Here is a 17935-nt window from a genome sequence, read left to right as displayed (position 1 = left end):
ACCGCTCCGTCATCAGTTGCAGTTGGGCTGTGCTGATGACGGAGCGGTTCCGTCAATGCCCTGCCGCCGCGCCTGCGCGGTGCTGATTTCGCGCCTGCGCGGCGCGTTCTATTGAGCGGGCGGGGCCATGACGGAACCGCTCCGTCACAAGCACAGCCCAACCACGGCTGGTGATGGAGCGGTTCTGTCACCAGCATGCGGCCGCCGCACGGCCGCCCCGCCCACTTAGCACTGCGGCGGAATAGCGGCCGCAGCGATGTGGTTAATTACACTACTGTTGATGATTATAATAACAACCAAGTTAGAAACTGAGTAACGTTCAAGGAATTATCAGTGGAATAGGAAGGGCATACCAAAGGCAGATAAATAACAACATGATGTTTCTCCCTCCAGCTAGAACGTGACTAAAGGACGACACCAAGTTCCAGACACGCATGACCTGTTAACAACTCAGAACAAGGGTAAGGAAAAAATGTGTGTATGAATGGGCTATGCAAAACTTAAATCACTTTGGATTTGTTTTGCATGATAAACTGCATTTCTAACAAAAATTAATTTATTTTATCCTTGTATATAACAGTCTTTTATTGTTTTTTTCCACCCACAGATAGAATAATACGTTAAAATAGAGATATTGATAGGGTATAACACCATCACTCAGCTCCCCCATTTTTTGTTTGTCTTCTAATTTTTTGGGATGGTATTCATAATCAAGATTGGTACCATCCTACACCAATACAGCTAAGGATGGGGAACAATCAATGTCCCCCCATTTTTTTAAATCCGAGACACAGAGCCACAACCACATACAATGTACTGTTTATTTAAACTTAACTTCTTCCTCGTTGACACGCCTTTTGTGTCATAGGTATCCCCCAATGACAGAAGATCAACTCAAGTGAGAGCATTAGTCCTCATGTCTAGGCATGAAATGCAGTGTAGCAAAGCAGGGAGAGAAAACACACAGTCCTGATGAAGGCCCCAGGTGGCCTCTCAGTGTGGGTTGAAACATGTTGGCTTTAAAGTACTTGGGTTACTTGAACAAATTTGATTTTAAAAAACCTGATAACAATTTTTAGCCTATTCCCCAGGTACCCTCCAAAGAAATTCTTTGGGAATACCTAAAGGTATTTTTTTTTACTTTCTATTCTTCATCTGGATTCCTGCTTATCCAGCAAGAATTTATCTAGGAACTCCCATCTCTTTGATTGAGCCCACCCTGGTGGTACCACCCTACCAGGGTGTGGATAGGCGCCAATGATGAATGAAGCATGTCATGATAAAGTGAGTGACGCGTCTATTTCAATATCTTTGGATACCCATGCATACCCAGAAAGCAGCATCCTTCTTTGACTTTGTCCACTTACTTCCACTCCCTTTCTCTTTTTTTTGCCCTGTTGCTCTTGTGTGTAAATAGTGATTTTGGGAGAATACCACTGGGCACGTTTCTCTTGCTACCCTTGTTGTGAGAATAGATAAATGAGATGCCAAGGAGGAGGAGCTTGACAACCACAAGCGCACACCTTTAGAACTTCAAAAACATAACCTTGACCACTGCACGCAGTTTGAAGACCTATAGAACAGGACATGCTGCAAAGACATCAGAATTAAAGGTGCCTCCCCTCAATGAGGAGAACAGCGACCTGGAAAAATACGTCTCATGCTTCTTCAAGCAACTTCTTCCTCATGTGGCAGAGGAGAACATTATCCAAGAATGCACATAAAGAGCGGGGCACCCATCTTGCTTCCAAGGCATGCCCCACACATAGTTACTTGTCTCCACTACTATAAGCAGCGAAAGGCTTTTTTTAGTCTGCAACTTGAAATCAAGTTCCCATTCTTTTCGAGGGAAGCAAGGTGTGGCTTTACCAAGACCTGTCACCCATCACACTCCAGCTACGCTGTGTCTTTAGAGAAACCACCACCTTCTACGAGCACAGGGCAACAAATACAAATGGGGACACCCCTTCTGACTCTTCCTAGTGTTGAACAAAGAAACATGCATAATCTGCACCATGGAGAAAGCCTGGGCTACTCTGGGACTCAACCTCCACCTAATGACACTGACTTACCCTTTGGCACATGCAAATCACCCCCACATAGCAGAGTGCAAGATGGAGTGCGTCCCACCACTCTACCCGTAGATGTGAAGCCCACTACAATAGTTGCTAAAATACCCGACATGGGAATACCCTAGTTTATTGTCATTATCCTTCTTTGGTACCTTTACCCCCCTATTGACCACTTGATGACTGATTACACAAACACTCAATAACCACTGGTTCCCCAGGTTACCTGGCTACCGAGCCCAGTCCGTAGGATATCTTCATCCTTGGCCTCACGGTCAAATGTCTGAGCCTTAATGCTAGAGGGCTAAATGACCCAGCAAAGTGTGTAGCCACACAATCCCTGCTGTGAGATTCAGATTGTGACCCACCTACTCAAGAAAGACTGGGAGAACACTGCGGTCCAAATGGTTTTCTTGCCAATACCTCTCCTCAAGAGCCAGCAAGAAAGATGGAGTCACCATCCTCCGAACTAGCAAATTTTGAAGACACGTCCTCCGGACTCCGACAGAGATTTCAGGACGGCTTCACTCCCTTGAGATCATCCTAGGGGCATACACCTTTACCTTGGCCACACTCTATGTGTCTAACGACTACCAAGAACAATTCATTACCACAGTCCTTAATCAAATTCCTTCTACCCAAGACAAAGGTATCCTTGTGGGGGGAGATTTCATTTTAGAACAACACCCCCAGGTGACAGAAATGCCCAAATTACCGGTCAAACTGTGGCAATTTCGACTAATGATCTCTTTAAGATGCCCTTCACTCCTCACACCCAGACTGACATGGAGACTCCATACCATACTCCTCAAATATGAATCCACCCATAGGGACATCAGAGAGTTCATTCAGCAATACCTATAATTCAACAACAAGCCAAAGACCCCTGCCTAACTGCTGTGGACAGCAGTGATCAGAGGGACCATCCTTGCCATTTCAGCTCAAAACAATAACACTAGAAAAGCTAAACCGGGGGACCTGAAGGGACAGGTATGGGCCTTGGAAGAGCAGCCTAAATGAACAGTAGCCCACAAAGCCTGTAGGGAGCTGCACATATCCAGAAAACAACTCAAGGCACTAGACACTAATAAGGCCAACTCTGTACTCCTGCGTACTATGCAGAAATACTACACTGGGAACAATAAAGCAGGACGGCTCCTAGTATGCAAATTTCGAGGTAAAATTCAAAAAGCCAAGACAGCAGGGATACGGATGAAAAACGGACAAAGCAAAATGAAGAATGACAAAATAGCAGAGGCATTCAAACAATACTAAGCCGCCCTCTACACATCAAAGGAGAAGGACCCAGACCAGGTCAATAGGTACCTTGCCGGCATCAATCTCCCCAGCCTGCCCCCCTCAAGTGGCTAACATGCTAGAAGATGATATACAGGTCACAAGGTTCTTACCACAATAGCAAGCTTACAACTTAGCAAAACTCTTGGACTCAAAGGGTTTACCCCCTCAATCTACAAGACTTTTAGCCTCCCAACTGGCCTCCATTTTCACCCACTATGAAGCTTCTTTGGAGACTTGGACCATCTTCCTCCATAACACAGGTACCAAATTATTCCCTACCATACTCGCAGCCTTCCTTTGAATGCATATGCAAGGATTCATCAACGCAAATAAAACAGGGTTCATATCTGAATGGGACTGAAGCAATAACACAAACTTGCTTCTCCATTTAATTGGTAAGGCAACATGCGCCCATGAACCAGCGCTCCTGGTATCGATCAACACAGAAAAACCGCTTGACAGCATCCACAGGTCATTCTTGTACAATGTTTTAAATAGCCTGGGCCTGGGCTCTCATTTAAACAAGCATTGGCAATGCCAATTGGTATCCGAATATTAATGAGTTTAGCGATGTAGTTGCTATTATAGCTATATTAATATACTGTGTTTAGTATCAGATTAATAAGTTAGCCGGTTAGCAATGACTTCTGAAGTAGCAGAATAGTAATGCAGCAGTTTTAGTAGTAAAGCAGTTACAGCAGGAGCAATAGAGTAGTGAAAGCAGGTACCATTAGAGCATTGCTAGTAGAGTTAGCAGAACAGCAGTATGAACAAAGTTAGTATGAAAGCAGTGTCAGCAGATTGAGCAGTTTAGCAATAACAGTAATATAAGGAGAACAAATACAATTTCACGTACAGGAGCGACAGTATGTGCTTTATAAGTTCCTATTAAATTCAATTTTGAAAATTACGACACCGTTTTGATGGAAGAAGTAATCAATCAAAATAATTGGAAATAAGCAGAAAATCAGTAGGGAACTATTTTGTCCTAGTAATATTACAAGAAAGAACTCACTATGCGGCACATCTTTCAAACATTATGGAGCGGATGTATAGCGTCAGTTAAAAGGACAGTTTTGCGTAAGGCGCTTTTTTATGGCAGAACTCCAAAACAGAAAAAACATGCATGTTGTTCACTGGAAGAGGTAAAAAGCTAAGGGTAGTCTGTTTTAAAATTGCACAACATCTTACTTGTGCGGTGGCGGGAGTACCAGAACTTTTGACACTCTGTAAGCTGCACAACGTAGATATATGTGAGACTGGTGAAAAGCAGAATCTGAGAAACAAATGATGACACATAGACCACATTATGGCAGCTGCGCTCAATATGGAAATTGCCATGGATAAGAAGAATGGACAGAGATGAAGCAGATATAATAGCATTAGCCATGAGGGAAACTTGGAGCTTTTGGGATGAGGTGAGGAGGTCCCCAAAATGTAGCAGCAATTCTGAGCCTTTTATGGTGTTTTTTTGGGAACCCATATTTTCACACTATCTTCTTTTGTGGAATTGGAAAAAAGCGGCCTTGAAGGAACACCCGGCGAGCGCACCAATTTGTGCACGAGTGCCTCACGCGTTATGTTGTGAGCCACGGTGAGCAATGCAATAGGTCTCGCATTTACGAAATTGAGCTATTGGCAATGTTAATGACAATGCCTTTTATTTATGTTTTGGTTTTTAAAACATAAATAAAAGGCATTGTCATTTACAATGCCAAGACCTTAAACTATCTGAAATGCGAGACCTATTGCATTGAAAATGCTTGTTTCATTTAGTTACAGCACTCCCTAAGAGTGCATTTGCTTGCAGACAGTCTCCCTCCAATCCTTCAATGCCAAACCGCACCAGCTCTATGTTGTTGCTTGGCCCCTTCTCTCCGAGTATTATTGGTTGCCCCTTTCACCATCCCGCCCCAATCTGTATTGTTGCTTTACCCCATACCACAATTCCAGTGTTATTGCTTGCCCCCTACAACACTCCATTACCAGCAGGAAAAAAAAGCATTGGCAAACCTAATAGGCCATACTTGATTCAGAGGTATTCACTTAGTGTTTTGTCTAGCAGTGTAGCATCGTAGCTACTGTGCAGCGCTGCGGATAGTAAAGAAAAAAGCATTAGCATAGCCAATAGATCTCGCCTTTGGGACCTTATAAGTGTATACTTATCCAGCACAATATTTATTTTTTTTGTCCTCATTCTCCACCCTGGTCGTTCCGTCAAGGTCTGGAGAGAGTGACACACTGTCTCAGGACACTGGATGGCTAGGCTATTGGTTAGATAGTGTTCGCCTATCAGTGATGTCGAAACCTCAAAGACCTTTATCCAAAGGCCGTAGGCAAGCCACCATATTAGGCATGCACCCCAGCGATCAGGGCGCAACCTGATATATCTAGATATGCCTAGAAAGGAAAAGAAGAAAAGGGCAGCTTAATCATTGGACAGGGGAAAAAAACATCCAAACTCTCACTGTTGGCCCCACTTCAAACGAAACCAGAAGGCTCTTTTGTTTTGGTTGCCCGATCTCATTAGGTCTAGTCTAGAATCCTGCAGTACTGTTGCCCGCCAGTCAGAAAAAGAGGGTGGGATAGCGTCCTTCCATTTCTTACAGATTTCACTTCTGGCCAAGAGGATGGTATAAAAAAGAAGATGTTTAGCAGGACCCATGACACCCTCCATCAAACCAAATATTGCAAGTGCGGGATTTATTAAGATGGGGAGGCTGAGAGAAGTTGATAAAAGACTGCTTATGGAGTCTCAAAAAGGAGACATAGATGGGCATTCAACAAACATATGAAGATCAGAGGCGGCTATTGCCCGACACTTCATACAAGATACTGATAATTCCTTTGAGAATTTTGAGAGCCTCTGTGGTGAATAATAGGCCCTGTGCAGGGTGAAGAGGTGATTCCTTCAAAGCCATGCTGGTTTGACAATTTCCCACAGTAACTTAAAGGAATTAAGCCAGAGCAATCCCACATCCAGTTCCAAAAAGGAGCTCCCCAAAGCTTATCGGCCAGTTGAAATTCGCCATCAATCTCCTCTAGAATTGCATGATACCAAAAAGAGATTTCCTTTTTAGCCGGTATTTTATTATGAAGTTGGAGCTCAAGATGGTTACCTCCGCCTACTGGGAATCTGCCCTTAGTAGTAGACTGTGACTGAGCCCAGCTCGCTATCTGTAGGTATTTAAACCTAGAAATCTTTGAACCAACTCTATCTCCGAGGGATTCCCAAGATACAAGAACCCCCTCTACAAACAGGTCACCCCAAACCTCCACTCCTGCATCTCTCAGGGGCAAAGCAAGAATGTCCTCAGGTGAGTCCCACAGAGGTGCCTTACTAGAGAAATACCCTAGCATTACTGAAGTAAGCAATTTGACCCATGTTCTAGCCATGCCCTGTAAGACCTTTAGTTTTATTTATTTTTCTAATTTGGGGTCCCCAAATTTAAACAAAAACGCTTCTTGTGATAGGTTTGCCCCACTGAGCATAGCTCTGAACATAGAACCAACCCCTATGTTACTGGGCATCAATAGTATGCGAGAATGGGTAAGTTGGAATGCCCACGCATACAGTTGAAGATCCGGAGCAGCTAGACCCCCCTTTTCCCTTCGGTGCCTACGTTTTTTCCAGGCCATCCTAGGTATATGGTGAGCCCAAATAAATGAGTTGATATCACTCTGTAACTTAGATATAGAAGAAGGATCAAAATAAAGAGGGATAGTATTAAACAGAAAAGTGATTCTGGGCAAAATAGACATTTTTATCAAATTTAACCTTCCCAACATGGACAAGGGTAAAGAAGACCATGATCTCATAAGTTTCCGACAGTCTTTCGCTACTGCAGAAAAATTTGCTTCAGCTATTTTACTGACCTCCTGGACGATATTGATACCAAGGTACCTCATATTCAAACTAGACTTCACCCCTGCCACTGACTCCTCCATGTTCCAGACTGTGATCTCTGTTTTAGAGGCATTAATCTCATATCCAGAGATTGCACCAAAATTCTGAGCCAATGTAATCTCTGACGGAAGGGCTGTACACAATTCCGAAGAAATGATCAATATGACATCCGCGTACAGGGCCACCTTCTTCTCTCACTCCCTGTACCTAAAAGGCTTGATACTCAGTTCATCCCTCAGTCGTTGGGCAAAGGGTTCAATATATAGGTCAAACAGGAGAGGGGAGAGTGGGCAGCCCTGACACGTTCCCCTTGTAATGGTAAAAGGGTCAGACAAGGCTCCATTCACCAAGAGACAGGCAGAAGGATTCTGGTATAAAAATCTCACCGCTCAACAAAATTTGTCTCCGATGTTAAACTTACCGAAGACCCCCGACAGGTATGACCAGTGCACCCTGTCGAAGGCTTTAGTAGCATCGAGCGTGAGAACAGCCAAAGGAAGAGAGTCCGTGGAAGCCATATCAATAGCCCCTATCAGGTCATATGTTAGTTCAAAGAGTTGTCGACCCTTAACAAAACCCCTCTGGAGTTGGTGCAAGATGTCACCTGCTACTGACCCCAATCTATTGGCCATAATAGAGGCAAAGATTTTGTAATCTGCGTTAAGGATGGAAATCGGTCTGTAAGACCCGCACCATGATGCGGGTTTATCAGGTTTTAAAATCAGGGTTATGGGTGCATTGTCCCATGATGCTGGGGGTGACATCCCTTCCTGGAGGATCTGGTTGAATAGGGTAGTTAATAAAGGAACAATTGCCTGCTCTAAGACCCTATAGATTTCAGTGGGAAGGCCATCTGGGCCTGCCGCCTTACCCTTCCTACTACTAGCAATGGCCGTTTTGACCTGATCCAGACAGGCACGTTGTTCCAAGGTCAGCGAAGGCAATGGTATCTCCTTCAACTAATCTTTAATACTATTCAACTCAATGCATTTATCCTCCTTATGGATGTCTTGAAAAAACAGCCTAAAAATCCTCCGAATCTCTTCATCCGATGTGTATACCAAATTATCATGGGTGATTGAACCAATGTTATTTCATACCTGATCAGTCTTGGATTTCCAAGATAAAAGTCTACCTGCTCCCTCCCCATATTCAAAATAAGCGATTTTGCTCGCGTCCCACCTTAATAAAACACGTGTATTTAACACTGTGTCCAGGTGTCCCTTTACACGTGTTAACTTGTTGCGTAACTCCTGTAAAGTATCCATCAAGGCATCTGAATGTAAATCTATTTCCCCTTGTACTTTAACAATTTCAGCCTCACTGTTGAGTACCTCTTCTCTATATAGTTTCCTCCTATAATTAGCCCTACTGGTAATTCGGCCCCTTAAAAAAGCCTTTTAGGAGTCCCAGACACAACCCAATGAGGCTGAACCAATGTTCATTTTCATGAACCACTCCGTTTCATTCACCAAGGAGGAAATCTCCTCTTGTTCAAGAGAAGCGAGCAATCAAACAACCAAATTCTGGGGGAGGCTTGACCAATGCCTACCATTTCCTTCCATACAGCTGAATGGTCTGACAAATGTAAGGGAAGGTAAGAGATGGTTTTTACTACACTCTTCAGGGTCTGACTGATCAAAATGAAATCAATCCTCGATTGATGATGATATTTATAATTGCGAAATGACACGCCCAGTTGTTGTCCGGACTTTAGTCTCCATATATCCAAATAGCTGTACTGTTTCATAGTGTCCAATATGAAGGCCCTGGTTTTAGAAGGTATTGAGGCCCGACTATTTGGTGATTTATCGAGGAGGGGGTCTAAAACTATATTGAAATCTCCGGCCAGGATAGTAGGTTCTGGATACAATATTAAATGAGAAAAGATGGATTTAAGAACAGAGGGGTCATCATGGTTCGGACCATAATATGCGACAATTATAATTTGTACACCAGAAATATTTACTGATACAATGACCCATCTGCCACCTGGGTCTACTAATTTAGAAATGAGATGAGCTTTTGCTGATTTCTTTAAAAAAATTGTGACCCCCCCAATATTCATGGTCTGAGTTGTAGATATACATAAATTGATCCACCTATTTTCTTTAACCAGGGAGAGCATCTCAGATTCTGTCAAGTGTGTCTCCTGGAGCACAATGACCTGTGCATCAGATTCACAAAGATATTGCAAAATATTGTCACTTTTAGGTCTGGTGCGAAGGCCATTAATATTCCAGGAGAGAATCCGTAAACTATTCATAGGTAAAGTTGCCTCCCCCTTCCGGCAGAAACCCCCTAAACCCATCCAGAACCACCATATTTACACCAGAAATCACTCTATAAGAAAAAAAAGAGTACAAGAACGTTACAGAGGAAAAAATGAGGACATTTTTAAGTTTTTTACCTTGCGACACCCACCCACCTTCCCCGTGTCCTAGTGTACCCACCCACCCTCCATGGGCAACCCTTGATCTATCTATCCGGACCTAGTCCAGAAAGTAGCGCCCCACCGGACTCCCGCAGCTCTTTACTCCTTACCAAACAAGAGGAAAGGGAAGAAGAAGCAGATAATATCCCGAAAAAATTAGTGTCATTCCCACAAGAAAATAATTGGAAGTCAAAATATATATTTTTCCCCTTTTTTCCACCTTTTAAAATAACCTCTTAATGCTCAGTATACACAAGATATAAATATATAAATGCCCTAGCACTACCCTACCAAAGCTAAATTTACCCACTGTTGAATTTGATAATCAGAGAGAGGAAGATCTACTGAAGATCTACTGAAAGACTGGAACCAGCTCAAAGCTAACCTGATGGACCTTCCTCCTTACCCAAGTCCAGCAACAATTTTTTTTTTTTTTTTTTTAGGGTAGCCTTTGCCCAATCTACAAAAATCATCATATAATTCATGAATGCAGTTAGGCATTGTGGCAAGTCAATCCACAGCCTCTAAGCAGCTAAATCTATTAAAGGTAGAGATGCCAGACCACATGTTGTAATCACCATGTCCACCCAAATTTGGAGCACCAGACCACATATTATAATTTCCATACCTAACCAAATTTGGAGCATTATCTGAATACTGCTTAACAAGTTTCCAATTTTGGCCGTGATGGATAGGTCTTGGTGGAGGATAAAAAAATGATAAGGGTCTGGCTTCAATAGGGGGATTCATACCATACGACTTCCAGTTGCAGATTTGCTCAGCACTCTGGGGTTCCTCAAAGGATATGACAATACAATCGCCCGTGATTGATTTTGGGGTTGGCCCTACCCATGGTACCCTCCTAACCATGAGAATCTTACTTTTCAAGTGGTTGGGAATAGGTTTATATTTGTTTAGCCAAAAAATCACTTTATTTTTTAGCGATTGGAAGTTTTCCTCGTATTGACTGTCCAGTTCTGGCACCCCTGTGAGAACGGCTACAAATGTACTAGCGTCTGGTGGCAAGTCTATGTACCCTCCTCTAAAATTGTTGCGAGTATGGTTGGACTGGTGGTTTGAGTTATGGGAGGCATTAGCATTGATTTTATCAGGCATGGATTGAATGCCTGCCGCACTAATATAGGGATAGGTGGGAATATTAAATTGAGGTTTATTTGAAATTGATGTATTCTGAATGGAAGAGTGAGAAGAAGGGGGAATTTGTGGTAAGGGAAAATTGGTATATGTTTGGTTTTTCTGCATTGGTTTATTAATAGTATTTACAGCTGAAGCCGTAGATGTTGAGGGGGTTAAATTTGGTTGGATTTTAGTGCTACTTGATTGAGTGGTATTTGTGTTATTCACTATCCCTATCTTTTTTTTCTGCACATCTAATAGCTTAGTATATGGTTCTTTTGATGTGGTCGGGACAAGGACCGGAACTTGCTGGGCGACTCTAGGCACTTCAATACAATTAAGACTTATACTGGAAAGAGTAATGACACTTTTCTCAACTTCAAGAAGCTGGTTCTCAATTCCAGTTAACCTGATTTCTAATGGTTTAAGTAATGTCTTAAGTGTCTCCCATACTATTTTTAAAAATTCCTCTCTTCCACCATCTGATTCTACCATACCACAGGAGACTCTCTTTCCTTCGCTACCTAAGTGGTCAGACTTATCTAGGGAAATGTGCTCATCTATACTAGTATTGGTGTTGTCAGTATTTACTAAATCATGTACAGGGCTCACGGGTATTACAGCAGGCATGTTAGGAGTCCCACCCTTAATGTTATGACTAAGGTTAATTTTTGCTTTTTTTCTAGCAAAAGCGGTGAGATGTTTACGCTTCCTTTTGTGCTTTGATGGAACTTTGCCTGGAGATTTTGTGGAGGACTCTGTTTCAACTAGCAGCTGACTAGTAGGTACAGGACATGTAATTAGTATCGTCCCTGCTAATGAGTCACAGGACACCCCATCTGGAGGGACTTCGACTTTCTCCTTAGAAAGTATCAACTGAGATGAGCTTCCTGACTCGGCCCCAGCTGGAAGCTCATGAGATTCCTGGGGGGTGGGAGGAATTACTTCTTCTACTATCGAGTGTACCTCAGCTACGGCTATGAGTGGTTTTGGACCAGAAATCCGCTCAGGGGTTTTAGATGTGGCAATGCTGCCTAGGGAAGATTTTTTCCTAAGCGCAAGTTCAGTTGAAAGCCTCCTAGCGCATTCGAGTTCGGTAGATACTCTATGCTGAAGTTTGGTAATTTCATTGTCAATAGAGAGGCTAGTCCTGGTGATGAAGTCATCTAGGGTGCCTGTGGCTTTTTTGGGGATCTTTGTAGCCTTACTCCTAGTTTCGCGTAAGGACATTATGGGGAAGAGAGCTTACAAACAATATATAAAATTATTCAAGTATAGTACTGTGACTCCAGACAAAAAACCAAGGGGAGTAGCCCGGTCCGGTCTCAATCGGTCTCTAACGGCCTAGAACGGCCCTGTCTTTGCCCAGTCTTAGCCCGGGCTGCGTCCCGCGCTGCGGGAGTGAGCTGGTATTATGAGGCCTCAGGAGGGCGGGGGGCGGGCCAGCAGGGAGAGCGGACCGGAAGCTCTCCGTCGGTCTAGCAGGGACTTCTGGGAAATGAAGTCCCTGCACGCTCGCAGCCCCGCTGCAGCCACACGCCCAAGCCGCTTACCTCCTTACTGCCTCTGTGCTCCTTACTCGCAGCAGCTGGTTTCCTTCCCTCCACAAGCGGGCGAAGGGGCACCCGCGCAGCGGGTGCGCCGAGAGGTGGGTGGATGACAGAAAGAGACTTGGTGAGTCGCTCTGACTTGTTGCTGGCGCTAGTTTCCTCCGTGTAGCGCTTGACGTGGCAATACAATTCTGAACAATGTCCCACTCGCTTTTACTGATGGCAGGTGTTTTGAGGCCTCAGGAGGGCGGGGGGCGGGCCAGCAGGGAGAGCGGACCGGAAGCTCTCCGTCGGTCTAGCAGGGACTTCTGGGAAATGAAGTCCCTGCACGCTCGCAGCCCCGCTGCAGCCACACGCCCAAGCCGCTTACCTCCTTACTGCCTCTGTGCTCCTTACTCGCAGCAGCTGGTTTCCTTCCCTCCACAAGCGGGCGAAGGGGCACCCGCGCAGCGGGTGCGCCGAGAGGTGGGTGGATGACAGAAAGAGACTTGGTGAGTCGCTCTGACTTGTTGCTGGCGCTAGTTTCCTCCGTGTAGCGCTTGACGTGGCAATACAATTCTGAACAATGTCCCACTCGCTTTTACTGATGGCAGGTGTTTTGAGGCCTCAGGAGGGCGGGGGGCGGGCCAGCAGGGAGAGCGGACCGGAAGCTCTCCGTCGGTCTAGCAGGGACTTCTGGGAAATGAAGTCCCTGCACGCTCGCAGCCCCGCTGCAGCCACACGCCCAAGCCGCTTACCTCCTTACTGCCTCTGTGCTCCTTACTCGCAGCAGCTGGTTTCCTTCCCTCCACAAGCGGGCGAAGGGGCACCCGCGCAGCGGGTGCGCCGAGAGGTGGGTGGATGACAGAAAGAGACTTGGTGAGTCGCTCTGACTTGTTGCTGGCGCTAGTTTCCTCCGTGTAGCGCTTGACGTGGCAATACAATTCTGAACAATGTCCCACTCGCTTTTACTGATGGCAGGTGTTTTGAGGCCTCAGGAGGGCGGGGGGCGGGCCAGCAGGGAGAGCGGACCGGAAGCTCTCCGTCGGTCTAGCAGGGACTTCTGGGAAATGAAGTCCCTGCACGCTCGCAGCCCCGCTGCAGCCACACGCCCAAGCCGCTTACCTCCTTACTGCCTCTGTGCTCCTTACTCGCAGCAGCTGGTTTCCTTCCCTCCACAAGCGGGCGAAGGGGCACCCGCGCAGCGGGTGCGCCGAGAGGTGGGTGGATGACAGAAAGAGACTTGGTGAGTCGCTCTGACTTGTTGCTGGCGCTAGTTTCCTCCGTGTAGCGCTTGACGTGGCAATACAATTCTGAACAATGTCCCACTCGCTTTTACTGATGGCAGGTGTTTTGAGGCCTCAGGAGGGCGGGGGGCGGGCCAGCAGGGAGAGCGGACCGGAAGCTCTCCGTCGGTCTAGCAGGGACTTCTGGGAAATGAAGTCCCTGCACGCTCGCAGCCCCGCTGCAGCCACACGCCCAAGCCGCTTACCTCCTTACTGCCTCTGTGCTCCTTACTCGCAGCAGCTGGTTTCCTTCCCTCCACAAGCGGGCGAAGGGGCACCCTTCGCCCGTCTACTGAAAGACTGGAACCAGCTCAAAGCTAACCTGATGGACCTTCCTCCTTACCCAAGTCCAGCAACAATTTGTCTGCAGCCTGTGCAGGTAGTATGTTATACATTTTGATATTATGCATTATCCTTAGTGTAGCTGGGAACTTGAGTTGTGCTACCGCCCCTAGCTTCCTGAAGGTGTCCAACCTCCTCCCCAACTCCCATCGTTTATCCAAGGTCACCCTAGATAGGATGCACAGTCTAAATATATAGTTTTTTATATCAACCTACAAAAATATCGAGTTTTTAATATTGAAGGTACAGAATATTGAGGTCAAGAATATCATTGGATAGAATATCGACCCTAAGGTAAGGAATATCGATTATTTTTATTTCGCTGTAAGTAATATCGAAGTCAGTAATATCAATATCAAATATATCGATGTTACTAATCTTGATGTTACTAATATCGATTTTTGTACTTTTGTTATGTATTTTATTATGTATGATGTGATATGTATGTGTTATATGTTTTTTGTTAAGTATTTTACTTGTTTTAAATTATATGTGTACTATTTTTATATATTAATAATGTTATTTTTAAGTACATTTTGGGGCCGATTCGGGAAAAAATGCTCCGAATAGCCATTCGCAGTGTTTTTCCCGTATGAATCGTATCCTTCAACGTCCCCCGTACGTACGATGAAGTACGATTCATACCAGGAGCCGTACTCCGTACAAGTTGTACAGAGACAGTACGACTCTAATCTCTGTACGATTTTCCCTCGGAACCTGCTGTATGCGACATCTATACGGTTCGCGGCTAGTTTTTACGACCCAGCAAGTATGATACGTGTCGGGTACGCACCGTACGACCCATTTTCTACGGGAGCTGAAAACAGCCGTAAAAGCAGAGTTCGTGCAAAAACAGGTACGGAACGGCCCCCCGGGTACGGTGCGTACCCCCCATGCTCGCAGGGGAACGGTGCGTACCCCTGCGATCATGGGGTGTACAAGCCGTACCCCATGTACGAAGGGTGTATGAGCCGTACACCATGTACGATGGGTGTACCCATTGTACATGGGGTACGGCTCGTACACCCATCGTACATGGGGTATGGTTCGTACACCCCATGATCGCAGGGGTACGCACCGTACCCCTGCGAGCATGGGGTGTACGGACCGTATGGTGTGTATGTGTTTGTGTGCTTTTCCATACGACTCGCCCTTACCTGACGTGGACCGTACGAATCGCGTGCTCACACCCCGTTCCGGATCGTACTTGTCGGGTCGTACGGCATGTGTACAAGTCGTACGGCATGTGTACGAGTCGTACGGTTCACGGTTTTAGCCTTGCAATACGTACGGATCGCGACAATTCAGACGGATTCACGGAATACGGATCGTACTACGCTACTCGGACGGACGGGTACGATTCGCACGGAGATGGCTCCGGATACAAATCGTACAGACGTTTTTTTCCCGACTCGGAATCGACCCCTTTATGTTTTAGTACTGGAGCGGGTTGTGGGTTTATAGGGGAATAGGGTGGGAAGTAATTTAATAATAGTAAATTAATTATTAATTTTTAGGAGTTATTAATTATTTGTAATTAATTTTTGGATGTAAGTTCTGTAGCGGGTAGTGGGTTTATAGGGGAATTGGGAGGGAAGTATTTTAATTGTAATTAGGTAATGATTTATTTTTGGTATTCATAATAAAATTGATTAATAATTGGAAAATAAATGTTTTAATTGTTTATTAACTTTTTTAATTGGTAATTAATTTTTGTAATTGGTAATTAATTATGTTAATTGGTAATTAATTTTTGTAATTGGTAATTCAATCCTGACGCTGAACCTCCTCTTTTATCATCTTTCCCCCCTATGACCCTTAATGAGGTAGAGAAATTAGTTAACAAAAACAAATCTGGCTCCCCGGCTGACCCCCTCAAGCCGGAAGCTTTTAGGAAAACCCAATCGGATCTTCTGCCTACATGCCTAGATTGACTCAATCTCTCCCGCTCCACTGCAACAGTCCCAAAAACATGGAAGCCCGCTAAAGTGATACCTCTGCTAAAAAAAACACTCTTGACGATTCTAAAGCAGAAAACTACCGTCCTATTTCATTGCTCCCATTTATGTCTAAAATTCTGGAAGCCCATGTGAACATTGTACTCATGCAGTTCTTAGACAGTAATAACATTCTAGATAACTCACAGAACGGCTTCCGCCCTCGATATAGCACTGAGTCTGCCCTGTTAACGGTGGCCGAACACATCAAATCCACGCTGGACGAAGGCAGCACATCTGTTCTGGTGCTGCTCGATCTCAGCGCGGCATTTGACACAGTGTCACATGAAATATTACTCCAACGCTTGGAGGAAATTGGAATAGGAAAGACGGCACTTGCCTGGTTTGCCTCCTTCCTTTCGGAACGAACGTTCCAAGTGACAGCTCCCCCTTTCCCCTCCCAGACCCACACACTGCAATGTGGGGTTCCTCAGGGCTCCGCGTTGTGCCCCACGCTCTTTAATATTTACGTGAGCCCTCTGGCTAGATTAGTCAAGACCAGGGGAATGTCCCTAGTGTCGTATGCTGATGACACCCAATTGGTGCTCTCCTTCTCTAACAACCCCACCCAAGACATACAAAAATTTAAAGAAGATATTTCCGGTATTGCTGCATGGATGACTAATAACTGTCTGCAGTTGAACTCTTTCAAGACGGAAATCCTCTTAGTGGGCAAAGATTCCCATCAGTGGACTAACGACTGGTGGCCTCCAACACTTGGCAACCCCCCAGACTCTAAAGCCATGGTAAAATACTTGGGCATCTTACTAGATAAAGATCTGAACTTTGAAATGTATGCTAAGACAGTGGCCAGAAAATGTTTTGGGATACTCCGTGGTCTGAGACCAGTTCTGGGTCTCTTTGATGCTCCAACATGCCAACTGATTGTTCAGGCATCTATCCTGGCTCGTCTGGACTATTGCAACGCTCTCCTTCTCGGGTCTAGCAAATCAGTGATGAGGCGTTTGCAACGAGTCCAGAACGCAGCAGCATGTGCTATCTTTGCTTTACCGAAGTTTAGCCACGCCTCCAACCTTCTCCATCGCCTTCACTGGCTACCGATTGAACAGCGGATAAAGTTTAAGACACTCAGTACCATGCACAAGATACTGATAGGCATAGCTCCTGATACTCTCAACAGCCTGTGCAACTTGTATGTACCAGGCCGAGCATTGCGTTCCGCAAACCAGTGTCTTGCATATATCGCACGTATACGCAAGGCCAGATCTGGTGGTCGGTCTTTCAGATGCCTGGCACCTAAACTATGGAACTCCCTTCATTTTTTCAATTTCGTGCTGAATCTAACCACTACATATTCAGACAGCACATCAAAAAATGGCTCTTTTCTCAAATTTAGTTCCCTTCTAAATTCTCCTAAGTTCTCCACTAGGATCTGCCCTCAGCGCTGGGACGCCTTTTTGCCGAGGCAGCCATGCGCTCTATAAATATTTTAATTTAATCTAATTAATTTTGTTAATTGGTAATTAATGTTTGTAATTGGTAATTAATGTTTGTAATTGGTAATTATTTTTTTAAGTGGTAATTATTTTTTTATTTGTAATTATTATTTTAGATTTGGAAATTATTTTTTATTATTAGTAATTGATGTTTTATAAAAAGTATATTTTGGTATAAAAAATAATTTTATTGTTTAATTTCTTTAAATTGCTAATCATTTTTATTCATTAAAATGTTGTTTTTTAAAAAAATATCTTTTATTTTTTAATATGTATCATTTGGTAACTAATATTTATTAATTAATATTTATTGGTATTTATTGTTAATTTATTGTTAATTAATTATTCAATTGTTATGTTTTTATAATTATTAATGGTTATTTGTAAATGATGTTGAGTTGTTTAAAATTAAAATTATTATTTATTTTAAATACAAAAATTATTTAAAAGTATGTTATATTTCATTTCTATGCTATCC

Source organism: Lissotriton vulgaris, chromosome 4_1, assembly GCF_964263255.1.
Source record: "Lissotriton vulgaris chromosome 4_1, aLisVul1.2, whole genome shotgun sequence".
Taxonomy (NCBI): domain Eukaryota; kingdom Metazoa; phylum Chordata; class Amphibia; order Caudata; family Salamandridae; genus Lissotriton; species Lissotriton vulgaris.
The sequence above is the reverse complement of the archived record's forward strand: the minus strand, read 5'-3'. Positions refer to the sequence as shown.